Here is a 27,080-nt window from a genome sequence, read left to right on the forward strand (position 1 = left end):
ACAAGAACTTCACACACTCACAATGTTTCTCTCGGGTTCTCTTGAAGAAGAAGAAGCTAGAGAGATTTTAGCAGAGTTCTTGCTATGTGATTTGTTGGCCGTCCCTCTTCTTGTAAAATGAAGGGGTCTTTATAGCTAGGGTTTCGGATTAGGGTTTTTCTCTACGTACATGAGTCTTAATTACACCAGCCATAAATAGGGGATACAATTACTGTAGTAGCATGGCTACAAGACTCTATGTGGGTATATTTACGTGAAAGTATGGGGAACACACAAAGTCAGCCGTCTTTTCCAAGTTGTCAGCGGAACAGTAGGCGAAAAGGTACCCTTAGGCGTGCTGGGATGTGTGCTGCTTTGACCTGACGGGCGTGTCAGGCGGGATCCTGTGTCAGGCGGATATCATTCCAAATATGCCTCCTCCTGGACTCGACCGTTTGGTTTTGTTCCGTGCGAGGCAAGGAACTGTTTCCGCGGAGACCACTCGAAGAGCTTCTCCTGGAAGGGGCTTCCCCGAAGGATACCCCATCGGGAGTCCGGGAGAGTTGACGAGTTTCCGTGTTGTGTTTGCTTGGGAGAGTAATCCGGACACTAAACGGGAGAGGTGAAGCCTTTCTGTCCATCCGCGAGCTCTGGTCACCTACAGTGAAAGACATCGATAATTCTGCTTCCCCGAGGACATCAATCTAAACGCTATCCGGAAATCTGGATAACATTTACCATTTTGCCCTCAGGGACGTTTTCGGTACCCCGAGCCCTGAGGTAACCTTAGAGACTAAGTTAAATAAAACAAAACATAAGAAGCTTTCAGAAGTGTGAGAATCGAGCCAAACCTCTCTTCCTTTCCTCTTGTTTTCTCCCAACCTTACGAGGGGGAGACTTTGCAAATCAAGTTAGGATTTGACCTTTAAACTTGGAGAATTGCTCAACATCCCTTTGAGGATTCAAACAGGGGCTAAGGTAAACCTTTAATTGTGATTCTAACCATTGGATTCTATGATTATTTGGATGAGTTTATGGTTTTCTTAAGGTTCTAAAGTTTGAGATTGAATTTTGGGTTTGATGAGTTTTAAAGCTTGAGTTTGTTAGGTTTATCTGCTGGGAACATAGTGGAACCTCTAAGATAATTAAATTAGGTTGTTAGATGGATTTCAGGGGTGAGTTTTTCTGGGCTCGAGGGGTCGGGCCGCGACGCTGTTCTTGCTGAGCCGTGGCCCCTTAGAACTTTGTGGAGGCTGGAAATGGAGGCGCGTCGCGGCGCCCTTCAGGAAGGGTCACGGCACTTAGTGCATTTTTGGTTTTTGAAGAGGTTTTAGGTTCAAGATGGATTTTATCACCTGGATTGATAAAATTCAATGTCCCGGAGATTAGAATTATGGCTCGAAGTTATTTAATGGATTAGAACTTAATGGATGAATAATTTTAATGCGTTGTGACTAGGATTTCAGCGAGGCTCGGACTAGGGGACTGTACTCGAGACATCGGTGCTTGGAAGGCTTGGGACACAGATAAGAAAACCGATGTTCCCGTAGAGCTTGTATACAGGGCAGGGCCCTGTATGATTGTGTTGCAGGGCGCATCCCTTTGATTGAGTTTATTCATGTTAAGCATTTTATTTATTATGCTATGTGTGCATATATGTGAATGAACGGCAAGAGTCGGGAACGGCGAGGGCCCAGAACAGTGAAGGCTGAGAGCGGCAAGAGCCGGGAGCGGCAAGGAGCTGGGAACGGCGTTAAGAACATGAAGTGCAAGGCCGAGCGCGGCAAGGGACCGAGAGCAGCGTTTAGCACGCGGAGTGCAAGTTGCCAGGGCGAGACCCTAAAGGATACCTGGGATATCCTTACGGTGTGGACCGCGAACCCAGGGCCTGGTAAAGCACCTGGGACGGCATCGCCGTATGTGTATTGCTTGTTGATGGCTTGTTTAAATGCTAAGTGTTGATGCGCATATGTTATCTTCTTGTGAGGGTTTTCTTGCAGGGCTTCGGCTCACGGGTGGTTTATGGTGCAGGTAAGGGCAAGGGAAAAGTCGACCAACTATGAGTACGGAGAGCGTGAAGCAGCATGTACAAGTTTGGCCTGCCTGGTTGCCATGGCCAGGGGTATTTTGCGAGATGATTGTACTAAACCTAGATTTTTTCGTTTAGCCGACACTGTTTATATTTATATGTTGTAAATATTTCTAAACGGTATTATGGGATCCCAAATGTTAAACACTATATAATTTTCAGTAAATGATTTATTTCCAAATTTATGACTCTGATTATTGTTTAATGACACTTTTGTCCTAAAACCTCGAATAGTGAGTTAATTGCACATTTTAAACTTGTTGACGATGAGAACTCGTCAACCAAGTTAAGTTAGAAAAATAGAAATGTAGAGATTACCAAAAGAAAAACTTCAAAGATCTATTTGAGAACTCAAAGAACAGTTGCAGAAAGAAAATGGTGAAATGAACTTGTATTTCATATGGTGTAGTGCTACAGTATTTTTTCCAACCCCCTCCCATATGGAATTGTGGTTCCTTTTATAGTGGGCTCTAATGGCCCCTGATACATTGTGGTCCAGGGGACCAGATGGTACACAAGTACACTGTCAGGAGAGTGGTTTCAGGGGTAGTGGTGGTGGAAGAGTGGGGGTTTGCTCTAGTACGTGTCAAGGGTCTGAAAAAGTACTCCTGTCTTGGTACCATATTATGCCTCCACTACTTGTTGGGTACGGATCTCATAAGCATGTTGAGGGAATCCTGACCATGTACCATTCTTGTACTGCCACTACCTGTCTAGCATGGACGCCGTACCATCTGTATTCTAACTCTTCTTGCTCCATGGTCACCACATGGACAACCCTAAGGACGAGGCTGGTGTGTGAGAGGAGGCCACCATGAGGACCACGGCGTGACTGTTGCGCGTGGCGTCTTGGGGCTCTCGAGATGCTTGTCTCCTGGTGGTGTCGCGAGGCGCCTGGGCACGCGAGGGGTGCGCGAGGCACTGGGCGCGAAAATAGCAGGGCGCGCGGGACGCTAAGGTTCTTTACCAGTGTCCAAGGGTGATTGGTCATTTGGAGCAGGGTCATTTGGAGCACGGTCATTTTCAGCAGGGTCATTTTGATCACTAATTTGAGGGTTCAAATGGACTTCAAACATGGTTTCTTTGAACCTTCCATGGACCTTAGGCATGAGATGTGGGTTCTTTACCAGTGTTGAATTTTGAGCATCCACACTTGCCCCCTAGTCTAGGAGAGGACCTTTAGGTTCTCTGGTAGACTCTTCTCTTTGATTCTTATAAATAGGTCTTCATGCCAGGCCTATACCATGGCTTAGTGGTTTGCTGACTCGGCTCACATCCTTTCCCCGTCGAATGCCGAGAGGGACCGTCTTGCGGTTCGGGTCCGGGAGCTTGCTGAAACCAAGTCTATGCTAGAAAAGGCCTTGGCGACAATTTCTGGCTCATTGAAAAAGAAGAAGAGGGCAATTGCCAAGGCCACGATGTTTCTGGAAAGGGTCACCAGCCTAGAGGCCGAACTCCAGGGTGCCAAGGCTATCATGGGTGCGTCAAAGGAGAGGTTCGCTTCCTTAGAGGGCGAACTTGAGGGTGCTAAGGCTGCTGCAGTCACGTCACAGGAGAGGGTCGCTTCCTTAGAGGAAAATAGGGTAGCTATTGAATATAGGTCGATAGAACGCGCCCTTTACGTTGTATGGAGGTAGGATCCAAACTTTGATTTCTCCTCCTTTGGCGAGCACGCCATTGCCTAGGCGGTTGGGTGGAACGCCCGTAGCAGGTGTCGTGGCTAGTGCGTGAGGTAAGGCAAGGTGCATGCGGGAAGCCTAGTGAAGTGCCCTGCATAGAGAGAGGGTTCAAGGTCCTTAGAGTGTCTCTCATAGCAAGGCGGCCCTATGGGACCTATGTTCGGATCCATGTGTCTATGCATGCGGGACACGGGAAGTCAATGAGGTTGTACCCCATGTGATCACTTGGAGGCAGGAAACAAAGTCTCGCGTAGACACGACGCGCATAGGAGGCCAGCCGGGAGCCTCGCACAGCGAGGGTGGCTCTCTTGGATGGAATTCACAAGGGAAGAATTCCTACAATCACATCTCCGGTGCCCTCGACATCTCTCAGCGTCAAGACAAGTAGGGCCTCGCTATGCGAGGGCCTCGTGCACCTGCCCTCTCGTGACACGTAGCTTGGCCTCTTAGACTAGCAAGGCCATACTTCACGGCTCATAAGGTGATGCTTCTCTTGGGACAATCTCCTGATTTCACAAGACTTACAGGTCTGAGCCTGATAATGTGACTAAGTTTCATTTAGCCTTGTAATTTAACCATGTACTGGAGATTTTTTTTATGGTGGATTTTTGGTATCCACACTTGCCCCCCAGTCTATAGGGAGGCCTTTAGGCATTGTTGTAGACGCTTCCTTTTTTTTCTTTTCTTTTTTTGGATTTATCATGCTCGAGGTCCTTTGGAGCCCACGCGAAAGAGGGTTCGTTAAGTCTCTCTTTGGTGCACCTTGATCATATCTATAAGGATATATTGACCCCTTGGGTTCTAGTTATCCTTTTATATATTTTCGCGCGCGCTTATTTTTTCTTGCGAGAAGCGTCCTTCTTGTCATTAGGCATAGTACTATTTTTGCAAGCGTCTTCTTTGAGACCCTTATTGCAAGCGTCGTCTTTGAGACCCTTTTTGGAAGCGTCTACTTTGAGACCTTTTTTGCAGGCGTCTACTTTTGAGACCTTTTTTGCAAGTGCCTACTTTGGAGACCCTTTTTGTAGGCGTCTACTTTTGAGACCCTTTTTGCAAGCGCCTTCTTTGGAGACCCTTTTTGCAGGCGTCTACTTTTGAGACCCTTTTTGCAAGCGTCTACTTTGGAGACCCTTTTTTCAAGCATCTACTTTTGAGACCCCTTTTTGCAGGCGTCTACTTTTGAGACCATTTTTGCAGGCATCTACTTTTGAGACCCTTTTTACAATCTTTGAGGTTATCTTTCCTCGGGTCGGGACTTTAATGGCTAGATGGTCTTAGTTCAATCTCAAACTTGGTCAGCGACCTCTCTTGCACGACGCCCCCTTCTATATGGAATCTTCAGACGTATTGGTAGTAGGGCGACTGGAGGAAGGTTTGCTTTCTTCAACATTCGAGTTCTTATGGCCCTCTTCCACAAGTACGTATTTCTGTGCTCTCTCGAAGAAATCATCAAAATTCGAAACTTCTGTTTTGAGCATGTTACTCCATAATCTGCTTCCTGGTCGTACTCCGGCTGTAATATCCATCTTGAGCTATGCTTTGGTTAAGCTTCCCACCTTCGTTTCTTCCATATTGAACCTATGGATATAGTTCTTCAGACTTTCATTCTCGCCTTTTTTTATGTTAGCGAGGCTGGTAATTGGCATGACGTAATCACAGGCTGCATGGTGTTTCTGAAGAAATTCATTAGAGAATTGCTGCCATGATTTGATTGTTCCTGGCCTTAACCGCTTGAACCACTTGTACGCCACTCTTTTAAGCGTAACGACAAAGCAATGGCACTTTGCCCTGTTGTTGACCCCTCTTAACCTCATCAAGTTATTGAAGGAGTCTAAGTGATATTTTGGGTGTGTAGTACCCTCGTACGGAGTCATGCAAGGCTCGTGGAAGCCAGTTGGCATTTGCTCAGTCTGGATCTCCCTTGTGAAGGGCGAATCACAGTCAAATTCTTCATTATCTTTGTGCCCCCCAAGTGCAGTGGTAATTTTGTCCCGAGGGCTTCACATTTTAGTGTCTAGTCCCCTCCTCTTTTTACTTGCGGAGTCTCGTGGGTGCTCAGACTGAACCCTTGCTTTGGTGGTGTTCCTCGGGGGAACCGCGGGAGGCGCTTCTTTTGAGGTGAGTTCTGCTTCGTTCTTATGACCATCGTCTTCCTTCCGCCTTTGCTCTTGGGGGCATTTCGTTGACCTAGGTTCCCCATGGGACCTTGTCAGGGGAGTTTTACTGGTGGAAAGTCTGGTTCCCCCATCTTCTATGGGGGCCGTATCTTCCCCATTTTCATGCTCCTTCTCTTTATGCCTAGGAAGGGGTATGCTTGACTTTCCTTGTAGTAGGTCGTTTAAGACCTCCTGCATGTTCTCTATCGTGGTTTCTAGCCTTCGAGTCTTTTTATGTAACTCTTGAATCTCATCCCTGTAGAAGCGAGTCCTTGAGCTGGAACTTACCGAGCGTACCCCGGGACCCTTGGTTGGCCCGTGAATCGATGGGCCTGGGTCTTGGTGGCCTGGCGTGGTGCCACCGGAGGCCAGTGAAGTGGATGCACTGGTGGCTCTGAATGACCTCCGTCGGGCTGGAGGGCTGGGGATGATGCTTCCTTCTCCTCCCTTAAGGGAAGAGGCTCTTCCGGTCTACCTCCATGCTTGGGCGGAGGGGGGTCTTTCTTGGAAGCCCTCCATTCTACTTCCTCCTAACAAATCTCATCATCTTGTATTTGTTGTAGGCATTTTGAACGTCTTAGCATCTTTCTTTGTTGGAAGTGATGGAAGAACGCTGGCTTGATGCTTGTTCTTCCCACAGACGGCGCCAAACTGTTGACGGTGAGAACTCATCAACCAAGTTAAGTTAGAAAAATAGAAATGTAGAGATTATCAAAAGAAAAACTTCAAAGATCTAATTGAGAACTCAAAGAACAGGTTCAGAAAGAAAATGGTGAAATGAACTTGTATTTCATATGGTGTAGTGCTACAGTATTTTTTCCAACCCCCTCCCATGTGGTTGTGTGGTTCCTTTTATAGTGGGCTCTAATGGCCCCTGATACATTGTGGTCCAAGGGACCAGATGGTACACAAGTACACTGTCAGGAGAGTGGTTTCAAGGGTAGTGGTGTTGGAAGAGTGGGGGTTTGCTCTAGTACGTGTCAGGGGTCTGCAAAAGTACTCCTATCTTGGTACCATATTATGCCTCCACTACTTGTTGGGTACAGATCTCATAAGCATGTTGAGGGAATCCTGACCATGTACCATTCTTGTACTGCCACTACCTGTCTAGCATGGACACCGTACCATCTGTATTCTAACTCTTCTTGCTCCATGGTCACCACGTGGACACCCCTAAGGACGAGGCTGGTGTGTGAGAGGAGGCCACCATGAGGACCATGGTGTGACTGTTGTGCGTGGCATCTTGGGGGCCGCGAGACGCTTGTCTCCTGGTGGTGTCGCGAGACGTGCAGGGCGCGTGGGGCACTTGGGGAGTGCGGGGCGTGTGAAGCACCTGGGCATGCGCGAGGCACGGAGCGCGCCCAAGGCGCGGGGAACGTGAGGCGCAAGGCGCGCACGGTGCGAGCGAGGCGCCTAGGTGCACGCATGGCGCGCAAGGTGCCTGGGGCGCACGGGATGCTAAGGTTCTTTACCAGTGTCCAAGGGTTAGTGGTCATTTGGAGCTGGGTCATTTGGAGCAGGGTCATTTGGAGCAGGGTCATTTTGAGCACTAATTTGAGGGTTCAAATGGACTTCAAACATGGTTGCTTTGAACCTTCCAGAGACCTTAGGCATGAGATGTGGGTTCTTTACCGATGTTGAATTTTGAGCATCAACAAAACTCACTTAGTAACGGCTCTAACGCAGTAGGGCGTTACAATTTTTGAGAAAACATATATAAGAAATAATCATAACTTTATTACAACTCCAAAATAAATATTGTATCAATAACATAAAATTATAAATTTAAAATGAAATATGGCAAGGGTACCCATTGTTTATAGGTTTTATACATTTTTAGACCCTCTGTTTTGTCTCATTACCTGTTTGGACCCTGTGTTTTGACAAATTATTGTTTGGACCCTGTGTTTTCTAAAATAGTTCAAATTGACCCCTAAACCCGATTTCGATCAAAGTTTTTTGAACTAAAATCATAAATAATTCATCACACTAACAACTCAGAACAAAAATACAGTCATTCTGCCTAAAAATTGTGTTGTTATATTCAATTTTGTGTTCATCAAAATCAGGTTTAGGGGTCTATTTGAACCATTTTACAAAACACAGGGTCCAAAAAATAATTTTTCAAAACACAGATTCCAAACAGGTAATGTGGCAAAACATAGGGTCTAAAAATGTATAAACCCTTGTTTATAAAACATAAAACATAACTTTGAATACTAATTGCGGAATTACATCAAAACATAATTTTAAAGATATAACATAAATAACGTCGTCCTCGATCAACACGTAATCCATTGCGTCCATTCATCCTTAACACACAAGCCAAGCTACCAAGGCTCCTTCCACCTCTATATTTAATTTCCTGCATGATACTAAAATAAAGAAATGAGCCTAATGCCCAGCAAGGAAAATCTACTAACACATATAAGCATAAAACTATATCATATACATATACTAGAAAATATATGACTATAAAAATGTATATCATATAGGACTACAATATTATTGGCCATTAACTCATTAACATGGCATGTGATAAACCATCTAGGTCCTCTGTCTACTAATCGAGGTAGGTAGATCACATAATAGTATATGATAACCCATCTAGGTCCTCTACTAGTCGAGGTAGGGAAAATCATAACTCTAACCCATGAAATGATAAATAATCTTGGGGATTGCTATCTAAGCAAGTCCTATGCCCAAGCGACTAAAAACATATCATGCATATACATACCATAGCATAAACATATCATAACATAAACATATCATAACATATAAGCACATAAAATATATCCTATTTTCCTTACCAAAAGCCGGGATATTTGGGAACAGGAATGGGATTAGAAACTCCTATAAACCAACCGTAAGATGGTGAGAATCTCTAAAGAATAAAGATGAAAAGAGAACTAAACCATCAAGAAGAAACTTACCAAGAAGAACCTTTCAAGAACTTAAATACCTAATCAAGAATCATAAACAAGAGTTAGGATCTGAATAAAGAAAACTAAAGACTCAGAATTCATCTTGAAATACCTGTACTGTCATGCTCATCCAAGGAAACTCCTACTCCTAAGGCGTTCCTTACCCTTGGAAAATTTCCATCCAAGAACACATCACAATACCGTCGATCGAGCCAATCACAAATCCAATTCAGATAATCCTTGAATACTTTGTTCACCTATTTCTCAAAAACAATTTGACATTGACCAAATCCTCAAAACATTACTCAGCATCCCCAGTGCCCTTATCTAATATGATAACAGTCTTTTGCATATCCTTCTCTCTGATCTCTAGCTGGTAATAACCAGATCAAAGATCTCTAGTTGTCCCTAATCTCTAGCTGATACTAACTAGATCAAAGATCTACCTTGAAGAACATCATCCTACTCAATAATTGAGCCTTTAGTTCTAACAGCTTTGTTGTAACCGTTCAATACAGTGCCCCAGATCTGATTCGATCCCTGGCACCAATCCAATCACCATTCTATCTCTTTGTGCAGATGTACCCTTGACAAATTCCTTGGAAACTTATCTAGAAACTCACAGACTAATCCAGTCTGTCTTGATCCCAATGGTACAACCTATATAGTGTCCATCACACTAGCTAAGGTTCTAAGCATCCCCCTATAATAGATCTCCAACTCTAAATACAAATGCCATATATACAGCGCCAACTACGGCAAGGGTTTCTCCCTTTTAAACTCATGAGTTACTATTCCTTTCTTACAACCCATCACTGCCCCCAGACTTGACTGACCATTCCATATTCAAAGTCCTTACGTTGTAGCTGTCTTCGAAGATACTTTAAGTAGTAGCTGTCATGTTCACCGGTCTAAATGTGCTTCTGATCAAATTTCTTCATACTTGATCTATTCCCTTCCTGTAACATGACCTTGAATACCCTTGAAAAATGAAGTTAATACCTCCTGAAACCTTACCTATGACCCTGCTGCTTCAGTCATAATATCATCAATATAGTTGTCATTCACATTCTTCTTCTAACTGGGCAGTAGTTCAACACATCGCTAATGAATCTGAATGTAACCCATTCATGTCGTTCCTGTATTTTCTGCCTGACGAACTTATCTATGTCGTTGAAGTATAAATTTGTTAGGAACTGTTACTATTAATCCATCACACCCCACTTGGTACAAGTAATCATTCCTAAAATGTCTCTTTCCTTGATCCTCAGCTAGTAATAACCAGATCGAAGATCAATTCCTGAAGACATTGTCATGTCTTGTAACCAAGCATTTAAACTCTTCATCCCTAACAGGCAATATCAACGAGTCCTATGGTACAACGCCCCATCCGATCCAGCCCCTAAGTCAAATACTTATTCAGGGGAACCAGGAATTTCTTCTGCCAAATTAATATAATTCTTTACAAAGTCCCTGATACCAAATCCGCCCATACCCAAGTTCCGAACCATACCCAACAACTCCTTACATACTCAGTTGTACCTTTTCTGACCAATTTAATTTCCATTCGGTCTAATCAATATATTTCAAGAGATGTCTCTGACAGTCCAGGGTTGTCCCTTATGTAACACATTAGCTTTCCCTCAGGCCCATATCAAGGCTCTCATATGACAAGCTCAACCGCTTCCCCTATGAATCCCTTTACCACTCATATTCTAATTCCTCCTTGTAGAGTTGCTAACCACTCCTCAACAAGTACTCACATCTCAAGCCCCCTGTATAACCACCTTGCGGTATGTACTTCATATCTAAATCTTTCCAGGGAGACACATAACACCAAACTCCTTTAGATCATTTTCTAACCAAAAACAAAGACTATCAAATCCACTGGGCACTTCCGAGGAACTAGTCTCGGGCTCTGAATGTAACAAGGCATCCCAGTCTTCCCTTCTCTAATCCTGGAAAATCCGCCCTAGTGTACAAAATCATCCCATATAGAAAACATGTCCTTACCTGGCATCTTCTCAGATAGCGTCTTCCACTTCTGGTGCATACTAAATAACATCACTAAGCCTCATCCTTGTCTTGATGGCCAACCTGTAAACTAGACCCCCTGTTGCCCAAGTACAGATAAACATCTCATGCACTAGAGCATCCTTGATGCTCCGGCCCATCCCAGAGTTCAATCCATAAATAAATCATCATCTCTAAGCTACATCCATTTGTATCATAATCCAAAGTGGATTTATTAACCCACCAAACTCATTGACATACGCTGTCGCTATCTTACTACTTTGAACATCCTTCTACCACAAATACTTACTAACTACTATGTCTCAATCTATTATCCTCATATTATCAAGAATTTGATTAGCCATACCCATTCACTAACCACTTACTGAACAAATCCAAACCTTCCTCAAAACTAGAGGATAATGCTTCCAAAGTCTTCCATACAAAAATTCTTATCTGCTTCCCCCTCGGTAAACCTGTTGTTTCGCCCATCTATTCTCCTCTATCAAACCTCACAACCTGACTCACATACCAACAAACATCTGCTGCAAATCTCAAGGGCAGATGAAGGATTCCAACCCTAACTACCATCTGTAACCCTCACTAAAACAAAACCAGGTCCAATTAACCATCATGAACACATACAATCCGAATTAATCTGTCTTTTCCGACTAAACCCCTCAGCCCTGATGTTTATACCCAGAACCATCCCTAGGGCAGATCCAACTAACCATAATAATCATTCACACATAAAGCATACCAAACACCAATTAGCAATACTATACATAAATTATCAAATTTCATTACCACCAGGTACATACATACTTACTATGCTTTCAATTTACCGATAAACAGGTATAGCATATAAGTTCAATTTAAACATATAATCACCTGCAATCCATATACCAATCATTACCCAAGTATTCATCCACATTCAAGATGTAATGACCCAACAATTTCTAAGACCTTGGACCATTAAAAATAATAGACATAGCTACTATTTTGATACGATCATAAGAAATAACATATCTTTATTGAAAACCCAAAATATTGTACTAATACAAAATATAAAATAAAATGTGACATGTTATGTGATCCCATTGTTTACAACACATAAAACATAACTTTAAAAAAACTAGTTGCGAAATTACATCAAAACATAATTTTAAAAGACTAAAATAAATGTCATCCTCGATCGACAGGCAGCCCATCCATTCCATTCATCCTCAACACACAAGCCAAGCAGCCAAGAATCCTCCCGCCTTCCATATTCATTCTCCTTCATCAAGCTAAAAATAAATGAGTGAGCCTAATGCCCAGTAAGGAAAATCTACTGTCAACATAGAACATATATCATAAACATAAGACTACATCATATTCATATACTATAAACATATATCACATATGACTACAACATTAATGGCCAATAGTTGTTAGATAAACAAGTCATATGCCCAATATAACTTCTTGGGGCTTCCTTATCTAAGCAAGTCATATGCCCAATCATCCATTCTTGGGGCTTGTTATCTTAACAAGTCATATGCCAAATCAAAAATTCTCGGGGCTTGCTTGTCTAAGCAAGTCATATGCCCAAGCGACTGAAAAACATACTAATCATATACTTATCATAACATAAACATATCATAACATATAAACACATAAAATCTATCCTATTTTCCTTTCCAACGTCGAGATATTAGAGAACAAGGACGGGAATCGGAACACTCCTAAAACCAACATAAAAAAATATGAGTATCTATAGAAAAGAAGATGAAAGAAAACTAAACCATCAATGAGGGAAACTTACCGAGAACCTTAATGTTTATGAAAGAAACCATAAACAGAAGTTAGGATATGAAAGAAACTTAAGGAAAACTAAGGAATCATAAAGAATATTACTTATGAATAATATTACCTTGGATGAACTAGAACCGATCTAAATTTCAATATCGAAAACAAAATTTATCTCATTACCCAAGTGTTTATAAGGCTTAAGATGATAAAGCTTTTATTCCCCAAAACCCAAGTGTATCACTCTATAGAAATCCTAGCAACTTGAAGGCTCTTAACACAACTTGAAGAATGAAGAAAATGGCTGAGCACTAGGTCCTATTTATAGAGTTCGAGGAGTGAAGCTATCCTATTAAAAAAAATACTTAAATCCTTAAATAAACATGATTATAACAAGTGTCATGCTGTAACGACCCAAATTTGCTAATAAGGCTTAAGCGCCTTGATTAGCGTGCCAGGAGGGCATGATGGGAATTATGTGTGATTTTTTTATGAATTAAATGCATGATTATGATTTAAAGCATGTTATATGACTATTTTTTATCAGAGATGCATGACTATGTATATTAGTATGCATGTAGGCCCGGATCGTGTTAGAAGGGCATAACTGTAATTTTGGCCTTGTTGGGCATAACTGCATTGATATGTGATAATTGTATTCCGTGATTTGTACCACGTGAGTGTCGTGTTATTGTTGTGATGCACGTCCCGAGACGGTCCTAGAGAGCTAGTTAACTTAAGAGTCACAACGGGATTTTTATACCCGGCTCGGGAGGAGCCTAGGGGTACCTCGGGAATTTTATGGTCAAGTTGAGATTTAGCGGGTAATGGTTATTGGAGATTTAGTAACCTGGGTAACCATTAGTTACTGCTGAGAGTAACAAGTTCTAGATAGAAAAATGGTAGAAATGAAATAGAAGTAAAAGGACTTAAGTGCCCTTGAGGTTTAGTTGGGAAAGGATAGGCAAGGAAGGGCAAAATGGTCATTTGGCAAGGGTTATAGACATTTTGCAGCTGGGATTTAGGGGTATACGGTTTGGGCATTTTTTATGTCACTTGAGGCTTAATAGAAAGTGAAGAGAAGAAAGAGAAGGAGAAAGAAGCTAGGGCATGAAGAAGAAGAAGATGAGTGGAGGAGCTGAATTGGAAACCTAGGAGATGAAGGAAGCTTAGGGATGGATTCTCCATATGAGGTAAGGAATTTTATACACATTTAAGGCTTGATTATGTTATGGGTTAAGAAATTTGAGCATGGTTTAAGTTTGAACTTTGAGTTTTTTTATTTTTCTGAAATTGAAATCAAGGATGTGGATTTTGGGGATTTGATTGTGTGTTTGGATGTCTTTGATGATGTTTATGGGTTGTTAGATGGTCTATTTGATGTTTGGAATTGATCTTGGGGTTTGGGTATTGGTTTGGTATGATTTGGAAGGTTTAAGTTCGGGAAAAACGCAAGTGAAAACCCAGATTTTCTGGGTTCGCGTATGAGCGCCGCGACCCTGTTCTTGGGCGCCGCAGCGCGTTGTTGCTTCAGGAGTGGTGCTGGTCGCTGGGCGCGGCGGCCCTTGAAGGGGGTGCCGCGGCGCTAGGCCATTTTCAGGGGTTGGAAATTTCCATTTTTCAGCTTTTGCTCCGGGGGTTCAGGGGATGTTTCCGATGAATTGTTTTAGGGATTTGGGAGTCCCGAGAGTGCGGGATTGGTCCCGGGAAGTGGTTTTGGGTTGATTAGTAATGAGGGATGTTTCTTGTGTGTTGTAACTAGGTTGTTGGTGAGGCTCGTGCTTGAGGACCGTGCTCGTGGCTTTAGTGCATCAGGAGGCTCGGAATGCAGGTAAGAAAACTATAACACCCGAGAATAGGGCATGGCCCCACTGTGTGATTGTAGGGCATGGCCCCGGATTGTATTATGTGTAAATGTTTAACCTTAAATGAGTCGTGATGTGTGTGAATGTTTATTTCGAGTGTACTTTATGTGTGATTATGATGAAATGAACGGCAAGTGCCGAGTACGGCGTAAGCCGGGGCGGCCGTGGGCCGAAAGTAACACCTAGCACATGGGATGCTATATTCAGGGCGGGGCCCGGTGGATTCATGTGTTATGCTATATTCAGGGTGGGACCCAAGGGATACATGAGTTATCCTCGCGGTGAGAACCGTTACCCCAGGCTTCGGTAAGGCTCTGGGGCGGCATGGCCGTGTTTGCTTAGTCTAATGGTTGACTTGTTTATTTGTGGATTATCTGATATGATTAACCATATATATTTGCATATGTTATGTTCTGCATGAGTTTTCTTGCTGGGCTTCGGCTCACGGGTGCTCCGTGTTGCAGGTAGGGAAAGGACTGAGTCAACCAACCATGAGTACGGAGAGCGTGAAGCGACGCGTACATGTTTGGCCTGCCCGACTGCTTTCGTTGGGGGTTTATTTGAAAATGGCTGTAATAATCTATGATTTTATGATTTATCAACTGTAAACTTATTTCAAGATGTAAATAGTTTTCAAACCTTATTTTGGGATCCCAAAGGTTTAATACTAGCAGTTTTAAATGAAACGACGCATTTTCAAAGATTACTGCCTTAACTTTTAATTAGTCACACTTTTGTTTCAAAACCTCGGTTAGCGAGTTCTTTGCACACTGTTTTATCTTAAAAACTCACTTAGTAACGACTCTAAGGAAGTAGGGCGTTACACATGCTCTTACTGGTTCTGGAAGATTATAGATTTTCTAGAACTTTCTTTTATAATTAAATCCTTAAATAAACATGATTATGACAAGTGTCATGCTCTTAGTGGTTCTGGAAGGTTCTAGAGTTTCTATATCTCTTTTATTTAAAAAAAATACTTAATTTCATTCTAACTATAATCCAAATTTAAATTTAAATAAAATAGAATCCTAACTTCTAACTTCTTAAATCTCATAACTCTAAACTCACCTATAGTAAAATAAAAATAAATGGAGCTGTAAGATTCCAATTCAGACCATCTTTATACCGTTAGAAAGATAATTCAATTATCTACAACTTTCTAGAAAAACTATTTTTCAAAATTCGTAATATAACTAGGTCAAAAATGGGTCGAAAGTTACAGTATCCTAAAGTTACGGAAAATCTATTTAATTATCTAAATAACAACCTAATCCACAAATATCTTAACTAACCATAAAATAACAAACTCTAATTCCCTAGGCTGATTTCGAATTTACTAAGCCCAAAATCTTATTGGGCTTTTGGCCTTTATGTAGGCTCGATCCATAACACTTTTTAATAATATCATAATTAATTTATTCTTATGCAATCACCCCCTTTTCCACAAACAAGGCTGCTAATATCATAAACCTATACTATACTATAATAATCATAACTACTAAAAAAAATTAAACCTTATGTTATAATTAATATTTCTAAACTATAGGTTAAACTTATAAAATCCATAACTATTGCTACGAGTGTCCTACTAAGTCCCGGTTTGAACCAAAATCCACGAAATTTAAAATACTACAAACTAATACTAACTACTACTACTACTACTACTATCTAGCTAGTTAAGTAAATATTATGGGACTCTACACAAGAGCAATGTTAATCAGTACGCCTCAATATCGTCACACAGCATTCAAGGGCCAGACCCTATCAATATCTCATGCTCCCTATTAATCATACCAATTAATACACTCATATTTCATTCAAGCACTTAAGCATATAATATCATATATTCAATTACAAAACCTTGAGTCAAGCTTGTCTTTAGCGGCAAGTGTACATGTCCAACCAGTCTTCAAGAACCCTTAAACCTAGGACACTCTGATACCAAGTTGTAACGCCCTGGGTAACCAAGACCGTTACACTGTGTGTTTAAAATAGTGTAAGACTCACTAATCAAATCATTTAAACAAAATGTGAATCTAACGTCATCAACGGATTAGGAATAAAAGATTTTGGTCATAAACAAGTTATTTTCATTAAAAATGAAAGTTTAATACATGGAATCTCAAAACAGGGTTTAGATGACATATTTACAAAGTTTTTAGAAGTTATAAATAACCCAGGCCATTCTAATGGAAAAATACACATTTTTGGGTTTTCGTCCCTATACAATCCCTCGACCGTGGTGGTCGAGCAGCTCACAATGTACACCTCGCCCCTAGAGCTCTCCAACTCATGGTTGACCCAATTTACCCTTGCCTTTACCTGCACCACGTAGCACCCGTGAGCCGAGGCCCAGCAAGAAAACATGATATCATAGCATGATCAATATAAGTAACCAGATATTCCATAAAACATAACCAAGCATTTAGCAATTCATAACATTTGCCTATTCAATGATAACAATCGACAAATCACAATTTGTTATCCAAATAATCAACATTTCATATTTCATCAAATTAACAACAATAATCACATTCATAATCACCAGTTTATCACAACCATTACACAATACTCAGGGTCGGCGCCCTTAGGCCGCACCCTCTATGTAACCCACTGTCTTCGGCTCACTTAGGCCACCCCCAATGTTATACCCACTGACTCCGGCCAACTTAACCGAGCTTAGTGATTAATAAGCTGGCCTCAGCTACCAGTGGTTGAGCCGTGCCCTGTGCGCAAATATTGATTCTGGCACTCTTAGGCTGTTTATGACATGTTTCATGGCATAATATCATCTCATGACATTGCATAAGAATATAGGGAGCTCTTAGTCCCATGGAAATCATATAACAGAGCATACAAATATGGGGAACACTTAGTCCAAACCTAACCACAGGTGCAGTTTCTTACCTCTTGTTCGAGGGAGAAATAGTAGATAAACGACCCCTGAGAGCGATCGATCCTTTGATCCCTTTGTGGTCACCTAGTCATAACCAAATATGGAATGAAAACAACAATAAAAGGATATTGACCTAAACCTCACTCCCGGGACCGTGAATTTTACCCAAACGGTGAGTAGATTTGATCCCAAGCCTTAGGAATTGAAACCTCGAGCCAAAACCCCTTAAAAATGCCCAAAACCAAAATCTGAAGGAGCAGGGTAGCGTTGTAGCGCTACCCCCCTAGTGCCCCAGCGCCCTAAACAGAGAGAATTCCCCCTGAGTAGCGCTGTAGTGCCCACTTGTGGGCGCAATAGCGCTACACACAGCCAGCTTTGCCCAGAAATTTTCCCTCTTCAACTCCACCATTTCCAACCTGAACCAAAAGCTTCCAAACCTCATTTTAAGTCCCAATTGAGCCCAAATACCATATACACATGTCCTAGGCATCACAACATAACCAAGCTTGCCAAAAACCCCATTGAATTCTCAACTTTCAAACCCAAAATCCCAACTGAACTCAATAAGAAAAACAATGCAGAATACCAGAGTTCTAATGGTTGGAATCTTACCTCAAGCTCAGTATGAACTTCTCTTCAATGGTGGAACAATACCCTAGATCCTCAAAACTTGATTCCCTAGCTTAATTCTTCAAAAGAAGTTTCAAAATTGAAGAAGAAAAGGAGAAACAATTATGAATGGTTGAAGAAGGGAAAGGTGCTCTATTTTTCTATAGCCTTCTACAGCTTCCTAGTTTAAGTATGGATATATATCCTTTAGGGTTAAAAGACCTAAATGCCCTCAAGTCTAATTAAAATCCATAACAGCCACCAAGGGCAAAATCATCCTTTCGCCCCTATCTCGTTAATCATAATTAACACCCTCCATTTCCCGTTATTCTCAATATTCTCGAATACCAATAATTCATATCCCGTTACCCTTTAACTCCCGGCAATGCCCTAATCACCAAATTATCCTAGGACTCACCCTAAGTCCCGAACTTAATCCTGTTATGACCAAACCACTAACTTATACTAAAAGATCGTCTCATGCCAATCAGCTCGAGCAAATCCACATTATAATGTGGCCTCAACAGTAGTTTACCAATATGCATACAAATATACAATTATGCCCTCATAACAAAATATATACCCATATGCATGCATTTATCATCATATAATAATATGATCCACATAAACATGCATATAATAATATAATGGCATAAAAAATCAATTATGGCCCTCTTGGCCGCCTAATCAAGGTCCTAAACCTTATTAGGAAATTTGGGTCGTTACAACTTTCTTGCGTTTGCAGTCGATGGTTGCGCCATGCCTTGCTACCCAATCCAAGCCCAGTATCACGTCAAAGTCTTTGATCTCTAGTTCTATCAGGTCTCCTTCTAGTTCTCGTCCTCAATTTTGATCGGTATGCCTCATACTATCCGTGATGATAGGACTATTTCACCCGAAGGCAATTCTGTCACAAACCTAGTTCTAAATCTTTCACAAGGTTTGTCTAATTTCTCTATCATTCCTAACGAGATATATGAGTGAGTGGCTCCTGGATCAAATAATACTGAAGATACATTATTTAGGATAGGAATCTAACCTGTGACCACTTTATTACTAGCTTCAGCTTCTCCTTGGGTCCAGGGAAAGACTCTAGCAGGATTAGATAAGCCTTCTTTATCATTAGGGTGTGTTTCTATAGTTAGAAAAATAAGCCATCTTTATTATTTTCTAAGTCTATTTCTAATCAACCTATCTGACTTCATTCTTAGGCTCAAAACTCGTCGTTATTCCAAAGTTAACCATATTGAGGGAGGGCTGGGATCAGTAAAATCGTTCCCACTACTATGGCCCCCTAACTCTCAATATAGAACCCGGTTCATTGATTTGTATCCAACCTCACCGAACTTGGTCATTATTTATTAAATTTATTATTTATTATGATTGTAAAAAAAATCAAACTCATACATGTCATTCAAAAATAACAATAATATTCATTTGGAAAAAGGTTTTCACTAAGTACAATCATAAATGCAAAGATAATAAATCAAATAAATAACGAAAGAAATAAATAAACTAATTTAAAAATTAGGATCTTCTACATCTGTCCCTTCATCTAACATATCATCATCTATCTCCTCATAATCATCATTATCTTGAGCCTCAAAATTTCCTCGAGGAAGATTTGTAAAGATTCTATTTTTTTGCTCATTAGTGAATTGGAATTCCATCCTAGAGGTGAACCTAAGTATGAGAAAATAATATCTTATAGCTACCAGTAATTCATCTTCATCATCTATAGTTTCCCATATTTCTTTTAAAGTTGCAATTACAGAAGGATAATCTTTAAAAAGCCTAATCACCTGTAGCTCTCATCTATAGTTTCCCGTAGCTCTCATCATGATTTGCTTAGTTGTTTGGAGGTGAACTATCTCCCTGTGGAATAAAAGTAATCTCCGAGTGATTCTTTCTAACACTCCTACTGTATTCCTTGGCTCTCTAATTCTTTTCAATTCCTTAATGGCTCGAATATCCTCATAGGTCAAGGCTTCATCCATTCTTAACTGAAAACATAACTCTAAAACGTTAACTATACACATAAACTTAATAACTATAACATAAACACTTACATTGGCGGTTAGATTCAGAGCTTGAGTGTGTGTATCAAGGAGAACTTCATGCAAATGAATCGTTTCTCTGATACCAACTGTAATGACCAAATATTTCTAAGACCTTGGACCATTAAAACTACTAGACATAGCTACTATTTTTTAGAAAACATACATAAGAAATAATCATAACTTTATTAAAACTCCAAAATAAATATTGTATCAATAACATAAAATTATAAATTTAAAATGAAATATGACATGGGTACCCATTGTTTATAAAACATAAAACATAACTTTAAATACTAATTGCGAAATTACATCAAAATATAATTTTAAAGACATAACATAAATAACGTCGTCCTCGATCAACACGCAATCCATTGCATCCATTCATCCTTAACACACAAGCCAAGCTACCAAGAATCCTTCCACCTCCATATTTAATTTCCTGCATGATACTAAAATAAAGAAATGAGCCTAATGCCCAGCAAGGAAAATCTACTAACACATATAAGCATAAAACTATATCATATACATATACTAGAAAATATATGACTATAAAAACGTATATCATATAGGACTACAATATTATTGGCCATTAACTCATTAACATGGCATGTGATAAACCATCTAGGTCCTCTGTCTACTAATCGAGGTAGGTAGATCACATAATTTTATATGATAACCCATCTAGGTCCTCCACTAGTCAAGGTAGGGTAAATCATAACTCTAACCCATGAAATGATAAATAATCTTGGGACTTGCTATCTAAGCAAGTCATATGCCCAAGCGACTAAAAACATACCATGCATATACATACCACAGCATAAACATATCATAACATAAACATATCATAACATATAAGCACATAAAATCTATCCTATTTTCCTTACCAAAAGCCGAGATATTTGGAAACCAGAACGGGATTAGAAACTCCTATAAACCAACAGTAAGATGGTGAGAATCTCTAAAGAATAAAGATGAAAAGAGAACTAAACCATCAAGAAGAAACTTACCAAGAAGAACCTTTCAAGAACTTAAATACCTAATCAAGAATCATAAACAAGAGTTAGGATCTGAATAAAGAAAACTAAAGAACCATATAGAACTGAACTTAGGAATAGAAATACCTTGAATAACCTTATAGATTGGTCTAAACCTCAATACCAAAATCACACTATTTCTTACTTCCCAAGTGTTTATAAAAGCTTAGAATGACAAAGCTTTAACCCAAAACCCAAGTGCGTCTCTCTATAGTAACATTAGCACCTTGGAGGCTCTAACAAATGCTTGAAGAATGAACGAAATGGCTGAGCACTAGGTCCTATTTATGGAGTTCAAGGAGTGAAACTAACCCCTTTTTAATTTGAATAAATAAATTATTATAAAATGAAAAAGATTTGATTTTTTGTTCAACTGACGCCCAGAACTTGGTCAAAATCGTTCAAAGGCAGGTCTAAGTGGTTAAGGGTAATTTTTTAAAATTCAAAAATCAAACTTTCAAAAATACATACATGGAGCCGATATATCACCACCTATAGGCGATATATCGCCTCCCTCTGTATTCCCGAGCCTCGTTCGATCATTCGTGCAAAGTCGAAGTGTTTTCTGTATCTTCCGTAAGCGATATATTGGCCCCTATGCTACGATATATCGGCATACATTGATATATTAAACACATATTTGCACTTTTTCAGCATAATTTAAATTGGATAAATAGCTTTGACTGAGTCATAATACGATCCTAACAGCTGCTGAAGGTTCTAGAGCTTCTAGATCTTTCTTTTATTAAAATTATCCATAAAAAATACTTAAGTCCTTGAAATCATAATTATGATAAGTATCACACTCTTATTAGCTCTATCTAAACCATAGGTTATAATAAATATATATCTATGACCAACAATATTAATCAAACCTTATGTTATAATTAATATTCTTAAACTATAGGCTAAACTTATAAAATCCATAACTGTCGCTATGAGTTTCCAACTAAGTCCCGACTTGAACCAAAATCCATGGTAACTAACATGCTAATAACTAATACTAACTACTACTACTATCTAGCTAGCTAAGTAAATATTATGGGACACTACATATAGGCTGAGATCTTATATCTTGAAAAAGAATAGGAATCGATTTATGTTAACCTGCTATTAGAATAGGAAGAAAGAAATCTAGAATTGATTAATAAAATTAGAAGAATGAAAAGTTGATGAAATTAACACCCTAGGTCTTTTTCATAGTGAATTAAATCTTTTATTTAGTTGTTTTTGTTTAAAGTTATTTTCAAATTTAAGAATCAAATTCTTAGTATCCAAATAGAAATTTAAAGAAAAATTAATGGTACTTGGAAGATAGTCTTCGAGGGAACGATACTTTACTTCTCATGTATTACTTGAATCGATTGCGTGCACTTGCGTATATACATATTTTCATGATCAACATCTGCCACCTTGTTTGCTTTTCCTGGGTGGTACAGGATGTTGTAGTCATAGTCGTTGAACAACTTTAACCATCGATGTTGTCTCATATTCAATTCCTTCTGAGTGAAGAAATACTTCAAACTTTTGTGATCAGTGTAGATGTCGCAGTGTATCCCGTACAAGTAATGCCTCCAAATTTTCAATGCAAAAACCACCGCTGCCAGCTCTTGGTTATGAGTGGGATAGTTCTTCTCGTAATTCTTTAGTTGTCGAGAAGCATAAGAAATTACTTTTCTGTGCTGCATCAGCACTGCTCCCAACCCTTGGTCTGAGGCATCGCTATAAAAAGTATATCCCTCTGTGCCGTTAGGGATTGTCAGTACTGGGGCAGTCGTCAATCTTGTTTTCAGCTCCCGAAAACTCTTCTTGCACTTGTCAGTCGATTCGTACTTGATGCTTTTGCGGGTAAGGGCAGTCATTGGTGCAACTATTTTGGAAAATCCTTCAACAAATCACCAGTAATATCCCTCTATGCAAAGAAAACTTCTAACCTCATGAGAATTTTTTGGAGGTTTCCATTGCTCAACAGTTTCTATCTTGTTGGGATCTATTGAAATTCCGTCTCCCGACACCATGTGCCCCAGAAAACTAATTTTCTCTAGCAATAATTCGCACTTCAAAAACTTAGTGTAAATCTTTACATCTTGTAGATGCTGGAGGACCAGTTCCAGATGCGTTGCATGCTCTTATTGGCTTTTCGAGTATATTAGAATATCATCAATGAACATGACAAAGAACTTATCCAAATACTCACGAAATACGCCATTCATGAGATCCATGAATGTTGCAGGCGCATTGGTTAGTTCAAAGGACATCACTAAGAACTCATAGTGGTCGTAGCACGTTCTAATGGTCGTCTTTGGTATATTCATCTCCTTAACCTTGAGCTGATGGTAGCGTGATCACAGGTCTATTTTGGAGAATACCGATGCTCCTTGCAGTTGATCCAAAAGATCATCAATCTTGGGCAATGGATATCGGTTCTTGATCGTCACTTTCTTCAACTCCCGATATTCAATGCACATTCTCATCGAATCGTCTTTCTTCTTCAAGAATATGATCGGGGCTCCCCACAGAGAATAGCTTGGCCTTATGAACTTCTTGTCCAGTAACTCTTGCAGTTGCAACTGTAACTCCTTGAGTTCAACTAGCACCATCCTGTAAGGAGTCTTTAAGATCGGCGTAGTTCCCAGAATTAGCTCTATCTCAAACACGATCTCTCGGTCTGGTGGAATCCCTGGGAGATCTTCAGGAAATACTTCGGGAAACTTGCACACAACTAGTACATTAGAAGGTTGTTGACCCATCTCTTTATCCTTATCCACTATGTTTGCCAGGAAACCAATGCATCTGTCACTCAACATTTTTCTTGCCTTCATTGTAGAAATCATAGGGCACTTATTTTCTCTTGACATACCCTTGAACTCGAATGGTTCTTCTCCCGCTTGCAATTTATAACATCTCCATATTTGATTAACCAATCCACCTAAAATATGACGTCGTATTCATGTAGGTTCAAGACTAATAGATTCATTGTTAGCTCATGACCTTCTATCCAAACTAGTAAAGCTCTAACCCATGTCTGCACCAGCATATCCTCTCCCAAAGGCAAGGATACCCCACAAATAATAGGCATAGGCTGAGGCATTCTGTTTAGTTTTTCCACAAAGGATGCAAATACAAAAATATGTGATGCACCAGTATCCATTACTGCATATGCCGAGGTTTGGGCAATAGAAATCTGACCCAACACCATATCAGATGGTCCATCTCTTTTGTCGCTCTACATAAGCGCATAAACTCAAGGTGGACCTCCAATTTTTTTCTACTGGTCATTTTCGTTTCCCTTGGCTGGCATTCAGCACTCTTTATCAAAGTGCCCTGGCTTTCCTCAGTTATAACATACCCCACACTCTCCCCGATGGCATCGGTTACACTTGTTGCACAGTGTTCCTTATTCAAACTCAAGTCTCGGTCATTTGTTGGGACTAGCCATTGCCTGATTGGGAGGTCCTCCTTTTATTTTGTTACTTCCCCCATTATTCGACCTTGTGCCTCTTGGATTGTATGTCTTTCCTGAGTTCTGGCCGAACCTCATGTTGAACTTTCCTCTTGGGCCATTCTGATTGGCCTGAAATTGTCTAGGGTTGTTGGGAGTGTACCTCATGTCTTCGTTTTTCTTTGGTTCTGGCTTATCTGACACGGCCTAAGCCTCTTGGCGAAGAGCCCATTCCACAGCTTCGGCATACATTTCTGGGCTAGTCCTACCAGTGTTTACACACTTGGCAATGTCTTTGCGCAAGCCCTTCATAAAACTCCAGATCTTATTCTCTTCATTGTTCACCTGATTCTTCCCGAACCTAGACAGCTAGTTTAATTTTTTAACGTAGTTCTACACACTCGACATTCCCTGCTTCATATTAGTGAACTCATTCCCTTTGTGCTCGATCACTGCCTTACTAAAGTACTTGCCATTGAACAAGGTCAAGAACTCTAGCCATTCCATCTTGACAACGTTCTGTCATTTCTTGGCTGCATCCCACCATATGCGAGCATCTTTTCTCAGCATATAGGTCGCGAAAACTACCTTCTCTCTCTTGGTAGTTCCAATGAAGTCGAAGATCCTTTCAAAGATACTGATCCATTCCTCTGCCACTGTTGAGTCAGTGGTCCCCTTCAACATAGGTGGATTCTGGTTGTCGAACCTTTCTGATATAGGTTTGGCTCAAGCGGCTCTTGGTGCTTCTATTGGCGATACAGGTTTCTCAACGACAACCTACAGGCCAGGGTTCTGTTCTTCATTGTTTTCAGGTGGTATTTCGTTGTTCTTAGCATTATTGGGTGGCATGGGGACTCGTCCCAAAAGGGTGTTAAACCTTTCAGCTTGGAGGGCATCCGAGTCCTCCTATATCTTTTGCCCTCTTTCAATTTGGGCTCCCTACATCTCCACTAGCCTTTACAGATTATTCATCCGCTCGGATATCTCGCGAACTCTAGTAGCTTGGTTTGGAGCTCTAGTGGCAGGCGCTTTCTTAGCTCTAGCAACATTTGTATGATTTAAAATCAAAAAGCTCCTAAGCGCATAGGGACGAGAAGTTAATACCAGCATAGATAGTTAATTAATATCATAATTAAGCACGCCAAACATATCAAGCACAACAAGAAACCAACATTTTTTAACAAAAGTTAGCAACTTCAGTTCATAACTTATACCATATACAACAATGTTTTAAGTTCGGGTTGGCCATTCTAAGGGATTAACAAAATTAGCCCAAAAAACAGACTTATATCCCTGCTAGACCAGTTACTTATATACTTAATTGTATTCAAGGTACGTACATATTTCAAAACTAGGTGGGTTCCTAACACCAATGTAGCCCCTAACACTTAGTCGATGTCGCTGCCGGCGGCCAAATCCGAGCCATCCTCAGGATCTTCCCTAGAGCTCAGCGCGGGCCCCTCCTCAGGCTCTTCTTTAGGTCCTGTCTGAAACTCTAGTCAGAGTCCTCGTCAGATTGATCCATGGGATGTTCCTCGGTCTGGTCCATTGGCTCGTCATAGGAAAGTTCCCCATTGCCGAGTTCATCGTCGGCCACTTCTTCCACTGGCGGGTTCTCAGCTACAACTGGGTCCTCTACAACCACGGGGTTTGCTGCTGCTAGTTGTTGTGCTGCCTCTACAGCATGTGCTTGGGCGTTCTGCGCCGCAAGGAGCTCGCAAAATTCAATATGCCACCATGACCTCCTACCCAGAGGTCCAAAGGTCATCTCAATGGATGTCCTAAAGGCAACACAGCATAGAGTGGCTGGCCTCGAGTGCCTCTCCTGGTACCAAAGAAAGGTTGTTCCTCTCAGACACAAACTTTCCAATCTTACCTTAAATGTACGAGGTGTACCAATATCATCGAAAATGATGTTCAACGAGTAAGTCCATGCCCATACTTTGTTAGAATGGATTTCTCTGTTGAATACGATAGGTGCTATATATGTGAAGGCACGTAGATCTAGGTTCATTGCTGGTGGTCATATACTATAGGTGGGTCAACTACGATGGGATCAATCACCTCAGGTTCGCCAGCCATTTTTACAAACCTACAATTTATAAAATTTAGGTAAGTAAAAGGAAAAACAACAACCTAAAAGAAGAGGCAGTACTTACAGTGAGTGTCGGTCTATCTTTGTGAAATGTACATGTGGGTAGTCTACAAAACTGGCTCAACTCAAGCTCTGATACCAACTGTAACATCCCAGATTTTCAAGACTCGATAATTCGAAAATATAAACGTTTTCATGTAACAAAATGTCTCAAAACCCCGTATATAAAAAAACTTTTTAAAAGTCGTATCGCCATACTTAATATTTAATACAAACATAGTTTAAGAAGAGTAAACTAAGCCTAGTATATGAAAATAAAACAACATTTCTAAACACAAAACATCTTCCCAAAAGGTCAGTCCACATGTACATCCACAAAGTAGACTCCAGCGCTCACTGCTCTGCTTTGCCTTTGTTCTTACCTAAAACTGGAAACAACTAGGTAAGC

Source organism: Humulus lupulus, chromosome 9 (assembly GCF_963169125.1).
Source record: "Humulus lupulus chromosome 9, drHumLupu1.1, whole genome shotgun sequence".
Lineage (NCBI taxonomy): Eukaryota > Viridiplantae > Streptophyta > Magnoliopsida > Rosales > Cannabaceae > Humulus > Humulus lupulus.